Consider the following 21953-nt stretch of genomic DNA (forward strand, 5'->3'; position numbering starts at 1 on the left):
CGCAAACATAGTGTTTATTATGATTCAACATACACTGCCTGGTCTATGACTAGCAATTGCTGGCGTGACGACATACTTTATCTAGTAAAAATTACATTTGTATATATTAGAATATGCCAGTTTATACTTCCATTTCGTGATATAGGCCATTTAATTGTGAAGAACGCGGTAAAATGTGAAAAAGGTGGAAACTGGAATAATACAAATCAATATTAACGTTTGGATGTCTTAAGATCATATAATCATTGTGAGAGTGATTAATGAAGCTTCTCACGCGGAATGCTGAAGTTTGAATCGTAGTCGATTACGAGTTTAAATGTTCACCTCAAAATTCATGTTGCGTCAAGAAAGTTCATCTGATCATATGCCTCCAGCATTTAGAAAATGGAGTCAGGATGGCTGCGGAAATGCCTGGGATAAGCGGTAGAACGTAATGTGCATACGGCTGCGCGGGTCAAAAACTAAGAGGAAGATGATATTCTGTTAGCGTATTTAAATGCGTATCTAAATTACATTTAAATATTGTATCCTAGAAATGTTTACAAACTAGAAAATCAAGTACTGCTGACTTTAAAATGGGTGGGGGAAACACGTCGATGGTAATGGAGAAAGAAAGTAAGGAAGACTTATTACTGCTCACATCCAATACAATTCCAATTTGATGGAATGCTACAGGAGATTGCCGTGCTGGTAGAACTGTTTCTAAGTTTATTCCATTATTAGTTATATAATCATATGCTCACCATATGGATTGCTGCGGTACTAGGTTCCCTCCGACACGATAAATGAATATGGGAGGAAGATACACACTTTCTATAACGCACAACATGATTGGCTTGAGCTAAATAGGAACAAAAAAAAAAAAAAACGGGACATAAATTCGGCAAAGTGCTTCCGTATATCAAACCTGGGAATCAGAATCTGCGTTTTGGCATGGTGTCACTTCACTCCATTCTATGATGGGTGCTTAATTCATTTCTGACATGCTGCCTACTTTGAGACTGAGGCTGTTCTACTGTACCTTGTCCCACTCTTCGGCAGCAGCCCTCAGGAGATCCTTGAGAGTGAAAGATGAGTTTCTACGTCTTCACAGGGCCTGTTTCTGCTGGTTTCAAGCATGTTCAATCGGACTTATGCCAGCAGAAATTGCAGACGGGAGCTGTACGCTCGCGAATTGCCACCTTACAGAACGAATCTGTTTCCGAACTAAGAGCTGGAAGATTCAGTCATGATACTGTACACTTGCCATACAGCCCTCAGTTACGAAGAGCGGCGTCCAATTTCTATACACAATGCCGGCCCAAAACAAAACGCATCCACTTCACAGCATCCTCCGAAGATTAATAGGCGTGAGATAAATTCTGTACTAATCAGAAAAGAAGACCTGGCACCACGTTGGTAGGTTATTGTCCAAGAGTTCCCGTACCAATCAACACCTGGCGCAATGATGGTAGGGTATACGAGGAGATGCTCACAAAGGCAATCTGGAGTGCAGATGGACCCTACGGAGGTGTTTCAGGTTTGTCTAGGAAAATGCAACCCTCCATGTACAGCCTGGTGTGAAAATGGGAAACTAAGGGAAACTATTTTCAGGGCTGCTGACAGTGGGGTTCGAACCCACTACCTCCCGAATGCAAGGTCACAGCTGCGCACCACTAACCGCACGGCCAACTCGTTCGGTTCGAGAGTTTCGCACCGCAGTCTGAGTATCATCTTGCTGGAGTACGGAGTTCTGTGTTTGTACTACCGAGGACTGTAGACCATTATGGAATCAACGTTTGGAACAGCTGGTGTTAGTAGAATTGAAGCAGTGTTAACTCTCGATATTGTGAGGAGTATGGTAGTGTTGGCTAGTCCTATTGAGTTATTGCTGTTGTGCGACCGCTGTTCAGTTGTCACTGTTGCGTAACTTAGTTGTGTTTGGATGAGAGGGTGGCAGACTTTCTCTGTAGTCGAACTAAGCAACAGTCATCGTGTGCTGTGGTATATTTGTGAGTGTGTTTTCATTGTGTCATCCTACAATTAAATTCGAGTAATAATGCACGCAGTGTTTTTATTCGTAACACTATCTGCAAAAGGCCAATCACAATATTAGATTTTATATTTGTGAGTAGAAAAGCTAGGTACGGGAAGAACATTCTTGAGGTATCCTCAAACTATGTGTGAAACAATTAAGACTGTGCTTATACAGATACCCAATTCAGTAAAATTATAACATATATTATGTAACAAATAGGAAAAAGCTTTATCCTATTCATTATTTTGGACTGCACGAATCTGAAACAAAATAAATATATAGTCCTATCTTTCTGATCGATTGATTGATAGACCATTGCGTATTTCTTCACGATAAAGGACATTAAGCACTGCTTTAGTTGAATACATTTAGGGGTATTTGTGAGACGGCGAAGATAAAACACGTTAAATATACTTGATGCCGTGCAAGAGATAGAAAGAGAGAGATTGTAATGTAACGAAGAATATCTGTTGACGGACTTCTGAAGCTAAATCTTTCTTAAGATGTGCAAAGGAACAATTTTGCGTCTATCTAGTTCTATCTATATGAAAATATAACGTATATTACGAGCTGTGTAAGTGTCCTAGTACTCAGCTGTTCAAAACAAGGTGTTGCAAACATTACCTATATATAATACTATCTATAGCACATAGAGTATATAAGATAATTTACTTTCTTCATGTAAATATTAACCGAAGGAACTAGATGATAAGCTTTTACAGTTAGTCTATGAGTTACACAATTTTGCAAAATTAAATTAATTACTGCATTATACTTAGGCATAATAGCAGGCTCTATAGCCTGAGCCACGCCATAGAAAGCTGAAAATTACAGGCCAGTAAGTTTGACATGCATTGTATGTAAGCTTTTGGAAGGCATTCTTTCTGATTATATTAGACATGTTTGTGAAATTAATAACTGGTTCGATAGAAGGCAATTCGGTTTTAGGAAAGGTTATTCCACTGAAGCTCAACTTGTAGGATTCCAGCAAGATATAGCAGATATCTTGGTTTCTGGAGGTCAAATGGACTGTATCGCGATTGACATGTCTAAAGCATTTGATAGGGTGGATCATGGTAGACTACTGGCAAAAATGAGTGCAATTGGACTAGACAAAAGAGTGACTGAATGGGTTGCTATATTTCTAGAAAATAGATCTCAGAGAGTTAGAGTAGGTGAAGCTTTATCTGACCCTGTAATAGTTGAGAGGGGAGTTCCTCAGGGCAGTGTTATCGGACCTTTATGTTTTCTTATATATATAAATGATATGAGTAAAGGAGTGGAATCGGAGGTAAGGCTTTTTGCGGATGATGTTATTCTCTATAGAGTGATAAATAAGTTACAAGATTGTGAGCAACTGCAACGTGACCTCGAAAATATTGTGAGATGGACAGCAGGCAATGGTATGTTGATAAACGGGGCTAAAAGTCAGGTTGTGAGTTTCACAAATAGGAAAAGTCCTCTCAGTTTTAATTACTGCGTTGATGGGGTGAAAGTTCCTTTTGGGGATCATTGTAAGTATCTAGGTGTTAATATAAGGAAAGATCTTCACTGGGGTAATCACATAAATGGGATTGTAAATAAAGGGTACCGATCTCTGCACATGGTTATGAGGGTGTTTAGGGGCTGTAGTAAGGATGTAAAGGAGAGTGCATATAAGTCTCTGGTAAGACCCCAACTAGAGTATGGTTCCAGTGTATGGGACCCTCACCAGGATTACCTGATTCAAGAACTGGAAAGAATCCAAAGAAAAGCAGCTCGATTTGTTCTGGGTGATTTCCGACAAAAGAGTAGCGTTACAAAAATGTTGCAATGTTTGGGTTGGGAAGAATTGAGAGGAAGAAGAAGAGCTGCTAGACTAAGTGGTATGTTCCGAGCTGTCAGCGGAGAGATGGCGTGGAATGACATTAGTAGACGAATAGGTTTGAATGGCGTCTATAAAAGTAGGAAAGATCACAATATGAAGATAAAGTTGGAATTCAAGAGGACAAACTGGGGCAAATATTCATTTATAGGAAGGGGAGTTAGGGATTGGAATAACTTACCAAGGGAGATGTTCAATAAATTTCCAATTTCTTTGAAATCATTTCGGATAAGGCTAGGAAAGCAACAGATAGGGAATCTGCCACCTGGGCGACTGCCCTAAATGCAGATCAGTATTGATTGATTGAACAAAACGATAATAAATAAATAAATAAATAAATAAATAAATAAATAAATAAATAAATAAATAAATAAATAAAGAAAGAAAGAAAGAAAGAAAGAAAGAAAGAAAGAAAGAAAGAAAAAGAAAGACATAAAATAAATAAATAAATAAATAAATAAATAAATAACTTGCGTCATTTTGTTGTTTTCTAGAGATGAAATATGGTGCTGACCAAGAAATTTATTCAGCTAGGGGCTTTACGTCGCACCGACACAGATAGGTCTTATGGCGACGATGGGATATGAAAGGCCTAGGAGTTGGAAGGAAGCGGCCGTGGCCTTAATTAAGGTACATCCCCAGCATTTGCCTGGTGTGAAAATGGGAAACCACGGAAAACCATCTTCAGGGCTGCCGATATTGGGATTCGAACCTACTATCTCCCGGATGCAAGCAAAATTTTTTTCAGGAAACGAAGAATGATCACGGGTAATTTTCTTCTCTTTTAGTATATGTAACCGCTTTTAGCCATAAAGTTTGTTTCTAGGAACATTTCTAACGCTAACACAAATATTTAACTTTATATTTCATTGTATAAGCAGTAGTAGGTTTCGACGCACTTCCAGAGACCAACGGGCATGAAAAATTCAGTCCAAGCCAAACTTGTACAATGGGATATGTTCGGACTATATCTCGGAGTTTAACAAAAATAGAGTTCTTTCAACTAGTTACATGAATTCTTGCAGTATATTAGCCTCGATGAACGTGATTCGGTTCAGAATTTGAAGTATGTGTAAACACACAGCCTCATGCGACAGCAAGTTATATCTTTATATAAACAGAAGGAATCGTTCGTGATTCTAATGCATGCATCACAAAACCACAAATGAATCGTTCCATATAGGGACACACAGCAGAACAAAATTTAAAATCGTTTCAAATTTTTTAGTGAATAAGATAAATGAAAACATTTCTTTAAGTGGATGCCATTTTCCCTCCAGTTTTAAGTTAGTTAACATAACTTATAATCGTTAATTTAATAATGAAATATTTTCTTTTCTATATATTTTCTAGCTTTGTATTAGTTAGGACTAAGGAAGCCGCTTTGGCTTAAAAAAATATCAGTAATCAGACTTCAGAGTACGCTTAGTTAACAAGGAAAGTATTAAAAAATTCCGTACGTATATGAAGTGAGTTTTACATCATAGTTATTTGATTCAACAAGCAGTTGCCGAAATAACAGCGTACATGCACATAATGAAGGAAGCAATATACTGTACTACAGTGTATGGGATATGAGGAATATGCTATTAGTTTTTCTTTACTGTTTGCTTAAAATCATACTAAACAAATAGGTTAGGAAGTGGCTTGCACTTAGAAGATAGCAGTAGTGAACTTAATTAACCTGCTATGAAAATGATAATACAAATGAAAATTTTCAGGGTATCGACAGAGTTATTTGAACCTACAATCTCCGAAAATAAACTTACAGCTATACGACCTGGGTCACGCCGTCTGTCAATATTGCAAGTCCTTGAGAGTTATAATCCTTAGATAGTGAGGTCAGAAACCTCACTGAAGAGTTTCTGGAATCTTCCTGAAGGAATACATAATTATAAAGTCCGCAATAGCCCATAATCTGAAGGTGTAACGACTAAACTGTATGCCGGGCGTGGTGGCATTTTTCTTTTTTCAGAGTACTATTTTTTTGTTAATCTTGTTTGAGATCTTTAGAACTTATATTGCAGCTGCATAATGCAGTTTCCATTGAATTGCGCTGGCTACTGTCGTCTTGCTGTTAGAACTTCATAAAGCTGATCTGGCATGTGACAAATTCCACGGTCAACTGCACGTCCACTTGGGATTATTCGAAAGAAGAAACACATTCCAAATTTTACTGAACGGTGAGTATGACAGACCTGCCGGGGACCATACTTAATGCAGACGATATTGTTTTGTTTAATGAGTCATGTCAGGATGTTGAGGCAGTCTTGGAACGATGGCGAGTAATACTAGAGGCAAATGGATTAAGAATAAGTCGCAAGAAGACAAAATATATAATATGTTATTCAACTTTGCGCAGCCAGGGCAAGCGGCCCCACACAATACTGTCTGGAGAACCACTGATGATGACCGACAAGTTCAAATAGCTCGGATCAGACATCCCAACCGATGGTAATATCGATGCAGATGACAATTACCGCATCGGTGCTGCTGGTATGGTCACGTCAGAAGAAGAAATGAACACCATTCAGTAAGAGAAAGCTCTTGCCATAGAAGATGATGATGATGCTTGTTGTTTTAAGGGGCCTAACAGCGAAGGTCATCGGCCCGCCATAGAAGAGCCTAAGAGAAGGAAAGAGCCTTCTAAGGCAACATGGAAACGAACTGCTGAGGCTGCGTTAAGGAAAAGTGAAGTGCCATTAGATCAGGATATATTCTCTCTGAGTCAGACGAGCCGGCCTTAAGTGAGCCCGGGAGTGCCCGTTTTATGGGTACATACACGGCCAGGAAAGAAGAATAGTAGGTGAGTATTGTTCTTTTTCCAAAACTAGTTTATCGAACTACAAAATGATATTCATTTGCATGAGGTGTATACAGCTTCCCTATCCAATAATTGTGCAATACCGGGCGAGTTGGCCCTGCGTTTAGGAGCGCGCAACTGTAAGCTTGCATCCGGAATATAGTAGGTTCGAACCTCATTGGCGACCGCCCTGAAGACTGTTTGCAGTGGTTTCCCATTTTTACACCACGCAAATGCTGGGGCTGTACCTTAATTAATGCACCGACCGCTTCCTTCCCACTCCTAGACATTTCCTATCCCATCGTCGCCATAAGACCTATCTGTGTCGGTGCGATGTAAAGCAAATTGCAAGAAAAAGTGCAATCAGAGCCATATTGCCGACCTATCACAAAGAGATTCCAGAATCAATAACTTAGGGAAGTTCTTAGAAATTGTTCGCAGGTATCAGCTCATCATTGGACTTGAGAAGCTGTCACTTCATTTCAATATATTATATTCGTTTCTTGTCCGGCTCTATAGCTAAATGGTTAGCGTGCTGGCCTTTGGTTCAGAGTGTCTCGGGTTCGATCTCCGACTGGGTTGGAGATTTAACCTTAAATGGTTAATTCCCTTGGCTCGGGTATTGGGGTTTGTGCTGTCCCTAACGTCCCCTGCAACTCACACACCACGTATAACACTATCCTCCACCACAGTAATACATAATTACCTACACATGGCTGATGCAGCCCACCCTCATCGAGGGGTCTGCCTTACGAGGGCTGCACCCGGCTAGAAATACCCACACGAAAGTATTATATTAATTTCTTCTATATTATTACTCTATATCGAGTAGCAAATATGACCTTTGAAGCACCAAAGCTTGTCGCCAAGTCACAGGTGGTAGTAACAAGCAGATACTGTTTTTCCGATGATGCTCAGAACCTCATTATCTGTAACTAAAAGTCACTCTGAACTACAAGGCTAGGATCTACAACACTCAAACACCGACCCACTTAGAAGCTGCCCTGATATCGTCATTACCTTCGATTTTTGCGACACATACACTATCGAAACTAAAATATCCCGAGACTAGTCTGAAAAAAGGGACTGTCGAACGATGAAGAAGACAGTACGAGCGCGCGAGTTGGCCGTTTGATTAGGTTTGTGTAGCTGTGAGTTTGCATTCGGAACGTGGTGAGTTCGAATACCACCGTGAGCAAACCTTAAAATGGTTTTCCGTAGTTTCCAATTTTCACGCCAGGTAAAATGTGGATCTGTACCTTATTTAAGGCCACGGCAGCTACCTTCCAAATTATATCACTTTTCCATCCTTTCATCGCCAAAAGAACCTCGATTTGTTAGTGCGACCACTAGAAAAAAAGAGAAAAAGAAAATTGAACGAAATAATCATAATTATGACATCGTGCTGTACCATCTTCCGTGAATTTGGCAGTGCCACTAAATGTGTAGCTAGTGCCACAACCGCACGCTAGGATATAAGAAGACTTGGGTTCAAAGCTAAGGCACCGGCCAATAAACTGAATATTTCGCCGGGGAGGCGCTTGACGGTAACACGTCCCTCTGGTAAATAGTCCGTGGACGTTTGGAGACAGCTGATTTAGGGTGATGATCCACGCTATAACACAAGGGAATCAGATGGGATGATATGAATGTAAGGGACGTCATGCGAACGACCATACAAGCCTGCACGGTGCCTCCAGTGAAATATGCCAGATATTGGGATAATATATTTACGTAAATTACAGGGTCTTCTCACAAGAATATTTTTCAACTAAAAATTGAAAAAGGAAGGAGAATGTTGTTCACCTGTGTTTAGTCTACGGTATTATACCAGTTCGGAGAAATTCACTGTAATGCTCTCTGTTAAAAAATGATGTCTGTGAGTGATAAGTGGACTGCAATTTCTTTTTTTAAATTTTCTTTAAGTCGTACCGACACGTAGGTCCCGTGGCGATGATGGGATATGAAAGGGCTAGGAGCGGGAAAGAAGCAGGCCGTGGCCTTAATTAAGGTACAGTTCCAGCATTTGCCTGGTGAGAAAATGGTAAATCACTGAAAAACATCTTTACGATTCCACCAGTGGGATTCGAACCCACTACCTCCCTAATGCAAGCTGATAGCTACGTCCACCAAGCCACGCGACCACTCACTCGGCAAATAACTTTCCAAAATTTAACTGGCGAGCCCAGAGCCACGACCTCAAACCTTTCGAACTCTCTGGGATGCATTAGACTTGTGACTTGAGCATATTAGGACCAAATGCTCTTTACATGCACTGAATATCATAACGTTGAACAGTTCAAGGTCCCGGCGCCTGATTTAAAGTACATTCTATTTTTGGTTATTTACCACAAAACTGAGCGTCGGCATGTTGCAGAGTTGAAACATTCAATAGATACACGAAGAATGCGGAGGTCTAAAATTAAGGGAAATATTACATTAGAGTAAAATCCATCTTATGCGTGTGAGTGTCATCTCCAAGTTTTTTCAGGACTACTGTTAGTGTTACTGATATTTCGATATTCTTCCATAGTCTATGCTATTTCTAAATTTGTTGAATATATATATGTCAACTAAATGTTATCACATCCTCTCGCGTACGACTTGAATTGAGTTTGTCCTATGAACAGTGACTGGGTACTATTCATGCAAATTACTTCTGAACTGGTGACTGATACGTACCTTAGTAGTGTTTTAAGTTTAAGTAAGGTTATTCTCTTGCTGTATGTATTCCAATGAATTTCTACACCATTAGTATTATTTTCTTCTTTTCCCGCAGGTGCGATAATGTTCTATTTTCTTTAACACATTGTTTACTGAAGGGACTCCGAAGTTCCAGAACTATTAAGCCTTCTTATTCTGCTTCTTCTTATTCTTATTCTTCTTCTTCTGTTTACCCTCCAGGGTCGGTTTCTCCCTCGGACTCAGCGAGGTATCCCACCTCTATCGACGCAAGGGCAGTGTCCTGGAGCTTCAGACTCTGGGTCGGGGGGAAAACTGGGGAGGATGACCAGTACCTCGGCCAGGCGGCCTTACCTGCTATGCTGAACAGGGGCCTCATGGGGAGATGGGAAGTTTGGAAGGGATAGACAAGGAAGAGGAAAGGAAGCGGCCGTGGCCTTATGTTAGGTACCATCCTGGCATTTGCCTGGAGGAGAAGTGAGGAACCACGGAAAACCACTTGCAGGATGGCTGAGGAGGGAATCGAACCCCCTCTACTCAGTTGACCTCCCGAGGCTGAGTGGACCCCATTCCAGTCCTGGTACCACTTTTCAAATTTCGTGGCAGAGCCGGAAATCGAACCCGGGCCTCTGGGGTTGGCAGCTAATCACACTAACCACTACACCACAGAGGTGGACATTAGGTGTAATATAATTCAAATTATACATTTCTGAGTCTCCTAAACTGCTTTAGACCGAGCTCGATAGCTGCAGTCGCTTAAGTGCGGCCAGTATCCAGTAATCGGGAGATAGTGGGTTCGAGCCCCACTGTCGGCAGCCCTGAAAATGGTTTTCCGTGGTTTCCCATTTTCATACCAGGCAAATGCCGGGGCTGTACCTTAATTAAGGCCACGGCCGCTTCCTTCCAATTCCTAGGCCTTTCCTATCATCTCAAGTTGTAGGTATAATTCCTTATATTAGGATTCTTAAATAATGATCTGTAATATGATACACTGGATATTTTCAAGTACTGAGTTGATAAAAATGTGTTTAATGGGACTTGCGAGTCCCACCCGCAGAAATCATAGAAATATCTACCAAAGTGTCTGAAAAGAATAGAATATTGTTTGTAGTCTAATTACACAATAATAATAATAATAATAATAATAATAATAATAATAATAGTTTCAATAGGTACACAGAGCACCAAGTGTTAAGGCACATGAGCACAAGTTGTCAGTGTCGCACATGCCCCATAATCTCTTGTGATGTACTGCCATCTACGTTTCAACAGCGCAAGTTCATGGAATAAGCAAGAGCGTCTGGTATAAGTTCCTAGTCAAACTGATAGTATAGGGATGATTATAACGATCGGTGAATGATGATTATCAAGAGATAAGGGAATAAGTCTATGTTTCGTAGATTTGAAAAAAAAAAGCACACTTGACAGATTTAAATGGGACAATTTGATGCAGAGACTAAAATGAAATAAGTAAACTAGAATGACCGAAGATTAACTAATGAGTTTTACTTGGCCCAAGGAGAAAAGCAGGATAGAGAATAATAACAATGGTAAAAAAATGGCGTTATGTTTATAATACCGGGAGGTGTCCGAGGACTTCGGCTCGCCATATGCAGGTCATTTTATTTGACGCTCGCAGGCGATCTGCGCGTCGTGATGAGGATGAAATGATGATGAAGACGACACATACACCCAGTCACCGTGCCAGTGGAATTAAGCAACTGTGGTTAAAATTCTCGACTCTGCCGGTAATCGAACCTGGGGCCCCTGCGACCAAACGCCAGCACGCTAACTTTTTAGCCACTGAGCCGGACATAACAATGGTAAACGAAGTGAAGTGTGGACGATATCAGACGACCAAAGAACAGGCCTGTGACAGGAAGAGATGAAGACAGTCTGATGAATGATTTTTTTCTGGCGAGATTAAAGCAATTAGGTTCTATCTAACCAGAAAATACAAATGAATCGCTTGTTGCAGAAACAGCACTTCTCCACTTTTTGACACTATATGAGTTATTAATACTGCCATGATTAATGCACGAAGGGCTACCATTTTGTGCAGATAAAACACTTCTGCCTGTCAGTCGCGAATGAAAGTTTCCGTTTTGTGCAGAAAGAACACTTATCCTGGAGAGGTGTTGTTTTTACTTCAAACCAGCCCGCTTCACAAAGTAGTTGTGTCAGTTCTTTCAGTTGAGTCGCTAGGAACAGGTGTGAAAAAAGATGCTAAAGTCGCGTTTTATATAAATCAATTTATGGAGTTTCAGTATGAGGCAAATCATGTCTTAGGAAAATACTGTATTGATGGACAGTGCGTTCATACTTTCAAGTTACTTATTTCTGCAACCCGTCTCCCTGTGTTACCACCTAGACTTGCTTATCCACAAGGCTGTGTTCCATTAAATGAAAAGAAATCAGCAGACATAATGAAGTTGGAATCTTACATACCAGAAGAATACCATGAGTTTTATAATGAACTGTTTGCATGGACAACATCAGCGCAACAGAAGTGAGAAGCATTGTTCAAAGATAAGAGACTTACATGTTACTTGTAATATATTGTGTTGTTCTGTTTCATATATTTTTTGAACTTTGGAAAGGGACATAAAAGTATTCTTCTGCTTATTTTTCTATACAATGTGGTCTAATCATAATATGTGCAAATAAGTAAGTCTTAAAAATAACTGTTAAATAATGGGTTTAAACACTGTATTTCCTCAGTAAAAATAAAGTTCCTTTTGAAATTGAAATGACGTTAAAATGAATGTTACACTTCCTTATATTCTCATTAATGGTGTTTGTTGCAGAAACAGCACGTGTCCACCATTTTCAAGAAAGTCTGTAAAGGAACGTATTGGACTAATTCATACAAATAACCTATCTGTCATAGTCATTTCAACAGTAGAATAAGCATAATAAATATCGGAAAGATAGAAATGACATTACACACTACAGGCAGTTTTTCCCGTTTTCTGAACAATTTGGTACGTTGGGGAAGTGTCGTTTCTGAAACAAACGATTCAAATATACATAACATTCACAACTACGAAATATAATGAAATACAAATGAAGTATCATGCAACTACTAAACTTTTCAGTAATAATAATAATAATATATTATTATTATTATTATTATTATTATTATTACAATGTATAAAACCCGGATGTTCGACAAAATGCCTCTTTTAACGCGTTGCCATATGTAAAGTTTACGCAGTTATACCAGTGCCGGCAAATTCGTGGGGAAAAGAAGCACACATGCTTTATTTGTCTGTTTTGTCTTTTTTAAACACTCGGTGCCCTTGTTAAAAATTTCGTACATATTTTGTTCCTTTTCAAAGTCATAAAATCGTATTGTTCAACTTTTGTTTTTCGTATTATTCGGAATATACCGTATCGATTTTCACTCGCCTAAAAACTGTCATTCTGCCTACTCTACGCAACACAGCTACTTAGTTGTACTAAATTTAACACAGGAGCCTATTCTGTTGGGTGGCTGACATGAAATCCCTGGTGTGCTTTGCCTTTCATCTCACAACGGTACACTACAAAGGCAAGGCTGATGGGTGAAATTCCTCATAAACCTCACTGGAAAGACAAGCATATGAAAATAAACTGCTAATTGGTTTGAGCCTCGTAATGGTAGATGCTTCTAAGTATACTTTGTTTGCCAGTTCCCTTTAATTAATTAATTAATTCAGTAATTTTTTACGTTAATAAATTGTCTACCAAAGTTACGGATATGATTTTCTGTGAAATATATGACTAACCAGTAACTGTAGAGCAGAGAAAGACGCATCTCTCTTATCACAAGTAGTTAACATGGCCAGGTTAAGTAGACCATTGATACTGACTTCTTTTAAACTGACAGAAAATTTCACTGCAAAACCTATGTAAAATAACAGTTCATCCCGAAAAAACACATTTCCACTACTGATCATAAATCGGTACTTGACACCAGGAGCGATCAAAGTAATAAAGATTTGTACCCATAACTAGTTAACAAATCAAGTACACTAGAGCTGAGGTGACGTCCAAGCAAATTTGTCAGTGTGCCTCGTTTCTATGTACTGTGCACTAAAATGTATCGACATACGGCACGCTACCTATGGCAGATCGCATCCGAATCACTACTTTGATGCAAAAGGTCAGGAGACAAGTCGACGTTGACAATATTGTTCACGCGAATCGAAGTGTTGCCTCCAGGTTGTGGAAAATGTATCAGGACAGCCATTCAGTGGTTCATCGATATCACGCGGGCCGTTCACGCAACATAACAGCAGGTCGAGTCCGGTATATACGCATACCTGCACGTAGACACCCTACACGCACAGCTACTACTCTACACTAAGAGTTTCTGGACACAAGAGGATTTACTGTATGTTCCCATGTAGGCTCCATGATGGAGGAATGCATTCAATAAGACCCCTAAAATCTCCTCCACTTCGACATCACAGAGTGGCTTGCGTAAAGGGTCTAGAGCACATCAGGCTTGGACATAACATCAATCGTCCAAAACGTTGTTCAGTGATGATAATATTATAATGTTATTGGCTTTACGTCCCACTAACTACTTTCTTAGGGTTTTCTGAGACGCCGGGGTGCCGGAATTTAGTACCGCAGGAGTTTCTTTACGTGCCAGCAATTCTAGCGATACGAGACTGACGTATTTGAACCATTGGACTGAGTCAAGGTTGAACCTGCCAAATTGGGGTCAGAAGGCCAGCGCCTCAACCGTCTGAACCACTCAGCCCGGCTGTTCACTGATGAAGTGCGAATTGGCTTACTCCCAAATGACAGCTCTCTGCATATATGGAGGGCAAGAGGGAAACAATGAATCATTTTCAGTAGAACGTCACCAGCAACTTGGAGTTTCAGCACTATTCTCGGCAGGTACCACTAGTTCTCATTCAAGAAAACATGACGGTCGCAGTGTACGAACACAACATTCTCTAACCCATAGTTAGTGGTTTTTCAGAGACTGTAAGAGATGGGTTTATTCCACAGGACGATAATGCTGGTCCACACCATGCAGCAGTGACGTGAGATTCGCAGATTGGACTGGCCAGCGCCTTGCCCGTACATGAACTGCAGAGAGTATACGACGTGCACTTTACTTAACAGGTCAGTTTTCAAACATCAACATCCACAACTAACGAATCAGGTCCTAAAAGTCCTAAAAGTTGCTGCCATCGAGGATTGAGACCGCTTACCTCAAGAAACGCACAATGCACAATGCACGTCACATTCAAAAGTGCCTCTGGTTCTATGGAGGACCAACATGTTGATGACTCATGCGACGGCAATGAAAACTGCATCTAATTTGTGATTTTCGAACAGAGGAGTTTCTTAATTCGTTTGGTTTGTTAACATACGGGGAGTTTTCCGTTTCATGCTAGGCCCAAACTTACCGAGAAGTGTATCTTTTCATTTTATTTACTATTCTGGGTTTTACATTAAATAAGATATATCGGTTCCACCTCAATACAAAAAACCTGGTATATTCTTTTGATGAGTACATAAATGAATAAAGAACATTTTACTATAAATTATTGACATGGGTTCTAACAAAAATTAAAGATCGTTTCATTTATGATAATTGAAATGGAATATAGAATGAATACAATACCAAGAGAAATTTAGTGAAACATCGGGGTGCTGGTGAAATTAGCTGTGAAGACTCCAAAAGTAAATATCGAAGAATTCAGTGAACATAAATCATATTTGATACATACAATGAAGATATAAATTTGGGTACTTAGAATAAATTGGAGTAATGGCTGTAATGGTTCCAGTTTTTAAGAAGATCAAGCTATTGTACTTCAAGCGGTAAGCTTAATAATTAAGAGAAGTTTTCAAATAAATGACATGCCCTGTTCCAAAATAAAGTGGCATTATAGAGGGGATATTCTATAGTCAAACAGATAAATTGAGTGCAACAGTACAACTATATTATGTTACAACAAAAAAATTTCATCTTAAGAGTATGACATATACTATAATATGTATTTCGGGGAGACGATTCTTGAAATGTGTCGTTTCAAATCTCCATCAATTGATTAAACATGACGAAGATTTTGAACGTACCTGCTTGATATATTATTAATGAAATAAAGTTTTTACGGTGCTGTAGAGATCAAATGAAATACTACATATTTGAATTATTGTTGAGTAATACCCAACAATTTACAGACAGCAGAGTATGGTATAATAATTGTAAATGGGATGAAAAGTGCGGCTACCGCACGGTCCAACAAACATGTGACACGCTGTTACCATACATTCGAGCTACAACTCACGTCAGCTCACAGCTATATGTAGCATGCGACTCCGTGAATGTTATGATGATGAGCTGGCTCAACAGAACCGTGTTTGTCAGAACGCGATGTTTGTCTCTGCGTGTGAGTGACTCCTCCGGCCCATATGCTAGAAGAGATCCTTAAGCACTTATGCGCGTAATTATCGGCAAACTATTACATATACGAAGAGAATATGCATACGTATCCTATATACAATTTTAAAATCCAGAACATATGCTCCCATTCTGACGCAGTTAACAGTTTAGCAGTTATTTTGATTTTAACCGTTTACAGTATGCACCAGAAGACACAAAAGTATTTTTCCTGGCAGACTAGTAGAGTTAGGAAGAAAAAGCTTATGCAAGTTTTTGTAGAGAATTGCATTCTAACGAGAGTCTGTTGGCTCTATCGTAAATACGGCTAAAAGTTCAGACAGCATATTCAGTTTTAAGAGTTACATACACGGATTATTTCCGGCGTACACTACTAAAAACAGCCCGCTTTCCTGACACTCTAGCATCATTTTTCACAGCTGCAATAATTTGGAAGGTATAGGGTACGGAATTACTTATAACGGTAGTGTTGTCCTTAATATTACTCCCATTATCCAAATCAAGAAATGCTCCTACTTAGAATATAATATAGATAAATAATTATATTTATTTGTATCGAATATATAATATATCTTAAAGAATTTCAATATATCATGCAGATATTCTGTAAATAAAATGGTGTCGAATTTTCCTTTGAGAAAATGAAATGATCATAAATATGCTCTAAATGTCTCTCAGTCATGGCCATCCATCGATACTTCACATCACAACCTGCACGGTTTGTACGTTACATCTCCATCACACATTTTGTGGCGGTAATTTTTTCAGGTGACCCCCAGCCATTAAGCGTATCCTCATCCCGCAATTTATTTGGGTGATTTCAAAAGCCATCATGTAGACTGGAAGAATAAGGCAAATGATGTGAATGGAGAAACGCTCTCACAATGGGCTAAGACACATGATACTTACTTTGATTATAATTTAAACGATAGAGCCACTTTCAGATCTGCTGCATGGAGTCGCGAATTGCATCCGGACTTCTCCTTGGTGTCCATTGACACTCGTGGACAATTTCTACCCACTACACGAAACGTTCTCTCTAATTTTCCGCATAATTAACATCTTAGCATCGTCCTGTGGTCCTAGATGTCCATACTCAAAAATACATTTAGTGGCCTCCTATCCTCGACCACGGTGGATTTTTTAGAAAGCAAATCGGGAAAAACGTTTGAGAGACCTGGATAAATAATTATGTTTGACGGATTCCCCCGAATACCGAAAATTTTGGCAGATTCGTCCATTTCTGGCAGGACTGATGAACTTAAAAGGAACATATTTTATTAGCCAAAAGTTGCTGATGAGCTCCTTCAAAGAAAGCTTAGACTGCAATCGAAGACAGACAAAAATGTTAGACCTTGTGGAATGTCTTGACTTCAGGAAATCCAAAATACAAGCTTGGTCCTTGCTGAGAAAGTTGGGTACTGGTTAACCAACAGTCCGTGAGATATCCACAAATAAATCCTAATAATGTTGCTGCACACATAGCATATATGCCCAGCACAGTAATGGATGTGAAGCATCTTAGACAAGTCCGGGGGAACTGAAATATAGAAAGTCCAAAGCCACCCTAATTCAGATTATTATCGTCCCTTTTCTGTTAACGAGACGGAAGTAGCACTGAAAGACATGGAAACTGGTACAACTCCAGAATTTAACGGAGTACATCCCGAATATTTTGTCAATTAGAGTAGAAATGCACTTTTATGATTATGCGAGTTTGCTACCAATACTCTACAGACTCGTAAGATCACTTATTTATTTAAGAAAACAAAAATCATTGCCATTATGAAGCCTGGGAAACCCAATTGTAAACCAGAGTTACAGATCAATCACCCTCAGGAAGAATGCGTCCTCCTAAATAAAATTGCTCCGAGATTATTAGCGGAATTACCCACAGAGCAAGCGGGATTTAGGTCTCATCGCAGCTCTGCAGACCAAGTGTTGTCATTAACGACGTTTATTGCGGCAGAATTCCAAACGTTCTTGAAGATATCTGAGGCATTCATCGATCACAAGGCAACATATACCGGTAGCACTATCTGATTTACAAGCTACTCAGAATAATTCCCTACAAGACTGTTGCGAATCTATTCAATAACATGCTGAGGAACAGACTGCTCGGAGTTGTCATGCGTATTAGAGTTAGCGCACAAAGGAAACTAAGTGACGCGCTACCACAAGCAGCCGCCTATGAAGCCAACTATGACACTAATCAGTGAGAACTTCGACACAGTGCGACAGTAGTCCCTGGACTGAAAGATTTTTCGCTCCTTAGAAGTTTCAAGACACGCCATCAGTCACGTCTTAAGTTCCTGTATTTGATCTAACTTGGGGGATCTGGTCAAAACTAAACCCGATCACGACCAACTCTAGGGTTTGGGCGGACTCTCTGTTCACGTGGAACAAGCTACGTAACTCCAAAGTGCGATTGTGTAGCCGATACACAACGAAACACGTTTCTGAAGATTGTCCCATAAGAGCCTACTGACGAGACATCAAGGATTTAACCTCCGTGACTACTGTATCAATAGACAATGTTTTGAAATTAGATTTTAGGTTACGTTCGATTTTCTTTTCCTGTTTTGCTTTGTTTTCTATTAAATAAATGTGTACCATACTAATAATAATAATAATAATAATAATAATAATAATACGTCGAAGAACGGAAGAAAAAAAGATGACAATTAGCTCAGAAAGAAAGTGAATAGAAGCTTTTGAAATGTGGTGTTACAGAAAAATGATGAAGGTGAGATGTCTAGATCGAATCACAAATGAAGATATACTGAATCGAATTGGTGAGAGGAGAACGATTTGGCGAAATTTGACCGGAGGAAGCAGGTCTTCTTCAGTTAGTTTTTTTTACGAAATTGTAGGTGGCATAAACGGCAGGGGTAGACCAAAGTATGAATATCACAAACAAATTAGGCTAGATGTAGAATGAAGTAGTTACGTAGAAATGAAGAAATTAGCACAGGATAGGGTGGCATGGAAGCTGCATCAAATCAATCTATGGACGGATGACCCTAACAAAGATATGACGTCAAAGGATTTCAAATTTTTTACAAATAGCATAATTTTGTTTGAATATATTTTCATGTTTGGGAATCATGGTTCAATATTTCAACCGACATGAAAACAACTACCGGTATACTATACATAACATTACTGAAATTATTCGAAACACTGAATATTCATTCTAACCTGACAACAGAATTTGCACCCAATAATAAAATATTATAGCTTCATTATTATTATTATTATTATGATTAATTTATTTTTAACAAATATTTTTAAGAAATATTAGCAATTATTTGTTTTATCATGATTTATTTCTTCTTGTCCACTAACGACCTAGTCTATTACATGCTTTTCTTTCTTGCAAACAGAGTAGGCCTGTTCAAAGTTTTTACTGAATATGGTGGGATTTCTTGAAGAAAGCGGGTGTTATTGGTGCACATTGCTGTTCATTGCAGCCAGCTACTCGGAATATTAAGGGGAAGCAATTTTTTCCATCCTCTCTTCTTTACCGTTCTTTCTTTTGACACCCACCAGATTATATGGTAACATTCTTCCTAGTATTCCTCCTAATTTCAAGGAGAACTGGCTCGTAGTGTTGCAAAAATGGAGGATAAGATTTAATGACAACTTTTGGGTGTGCGGTGCCAGTAAGAGTATTCAAATCATTAAGAATGAATATAATCCAATGATTTTATTTGCAGTGAAAAGATATAATCGTATAACCCATAACAAATTTCACATATCTTCATGAAACATATGAAATGATATTGCCAGTCCACTGTTTGCTAGGTAGGAATAAATGAAACCTCCGGCGTAATTAAAACATTAATTTAAGGAATAATGACTAACATTCACAATCTCTAACGAAGTACTCACCGGTCCTCAGGCGAAGACTTCCTTATTTAGTCAAGACCAGCCGATGCTAGCTGTTTCAAGCCATGGCATTCGTTATTTCCAGTCATCCGTTCCCTGTAAGAACAAAAATAATTATCAGCAAATTAATCTACACTAAATTTCTACATAATGTACTCGGTCATTTTGATGATTTTAGAGTTTTTTGTGGTGCCATCCAGGTATGTTAAGACGATGGTTTCAGGTCAATTGTTTAATACAGATCTCCTTACGAGATTGGTCGAGGACTAATTACCTCGTATGTGAAGTACAGAACAGCTTATTTCACTTGTAATCTGTTAAATGAAGCGACACCCTATCAACTGAGAACAGTACAATTTAAATAAGTGTAGAAATTTGATGGGACTTGAAGTTGGTTCATAAGTAGGCGAGTTATCTGTTAATGAGTCTACTGTAACTACAAGTATTGGGTGACATTCATGTGCAGTACAAATATCTGTCGTTCATTTTTGCTAGTGGCTTTAGGTCGCACCGACACAGATAGGTTTTACGGCGACGATGGGATAGGAAAGGCCTAGGAGTTGGAAGGAAGCGACCGTGCCCTTTTTAAGGTACAGCCCCAGCATTTGCCTGGTGGGAAAATGGGAAAACCATGGAAACCATCTTCAGGGCTGCCAACAGTAGAATTCGAACCCACTATCTCTCGGATGCAAGCTCACAGCTGCGCGCCCGTAACCGCACGGCCAACTCGCTTGGTACAAATATCTGTAGTAGAAGTGCTTCATTGCCCGGCACACAATCTACGATGGGACTTTATTGCCGGGAGATTTACGCTCCATTCCGATGGCTCTAAGTCAGAAAGAATAATGATGGGCAGGCAAATGCCTTTAATGATAAATTGTATCACAGTGACTACCACATTTCTGTCCAACAACGTACCAACAATAGTATCTCAGCAGCTTTCATTCACTCGGGGAGCCATCACCAGGCATATTTATATTTTATTATGCTACTAACTCTCAACAGTGGCAGCCACGAGGTCTATAATCCTATCCTACAATAATGTTATAGTAATGACAAATGTGGTATCTATTAATATACGAATAACTAAGTCTATAGGCGTATAGTGGCATGTCGCTTTTGAGTGACCATTGAGATGATGAAATAAAATCTGACACAACCTCTTAAGAACAATAGCGATGATGACACCTATGAGGCTCATAGGTAGTTTGTAGGCGTGGCGAAACGTCTCGATCGGCTGTTCTGAGATAGGTTTTCCGTGGTTTCCCACTCTCACTTCCAGAAAAATAACTGTTCCCACTTATAGGCCTCGGCGTACCTTCCTTCCCTGCACCACAAATCACACACACCCGCTGACCAGAAAGAGCGAGAGCGTTACCCTCTAAATGGACCGCGTACCACTTCAGGGTACGAAATGCAAGACCGGGTGGTTCATCAGTGCGTTGCGATCTAATTTTATGCAACCCGCCGCGTTTACTACAGTTTTGAAATACATCGGTCCATCTACCTAAACCGGATTAATATAACGAGATGCGTGGTTGCGGGCAAGAAAATAGCAGGAATCGTGTGCTCCACTATTAATTCATTATGAACACTCCCAAATGAACCCGAAAAACTAGCACACATACGAAGAACATGTATCATTCAAAAGGAGGTGCTCACACAGACCAGGAACAGGTGTTATATAGCCTGGGAACAGCCCGCTGTGTCTCAAGCCTCGCAATAGCTCACTTGACATGGGCGCGGTCGAATATCTGATTTATTTTTGCAAGTTACTTTGCGTCGCACCGACACAGATAGGTATTATGGCGACGATGGGACAGGAAAGGGCTAGGAGTGGGAAGGAAGCTGCCGTGGCCTTAATTCACATCCCCAGCATTTGCCTGGTGTGAAAATGGGAAACCATGGAAAACCATTTTCAGGGCTGCCGACAGTGGGGTTCGAACCTGCTATCCCCCGAATACTGGAAATTGGCCTCACTTAATCGACTGCAGCTATCCAACTTGGTAGATCTGAAATTGAGCAGTGCTCGAGGGTTAGGAAGTTCGCATCTCATGCAAGTATTTCCTTCATCTTTTTACAGTCAGCTGCCTGAGATGTGGCAATGTTTCATACTTAATAGTTTTCAGAGACTGATTTGTTTCTTTGCCCCTGAAAAGGCTGTTGGCATGGTGGTATATGGTATGGAGCTGGGTTGGAAGAGACTAGGGGATGTGACAGGATTTCTGTTACCTATGTCGCTTAACGCAGCATCTGCTAAACTGACGACCTATGTGGTTGATAC

The sequence above is a fragment of the Anabrus simplex genome, chromosome 1, assembly GCF_040414725.1.
Source record: "Anabrus simplex isolate iqAnaSimp1 chromosome 1, ASM4041472v1, whole genome shotgun sequence".
Lineage (NCBI taxonomy): Eukaryota > Metazoa > Arthropoda > Insecta > Orthoptera > Tettigoniidae > Anabrus > Anabrus simplex.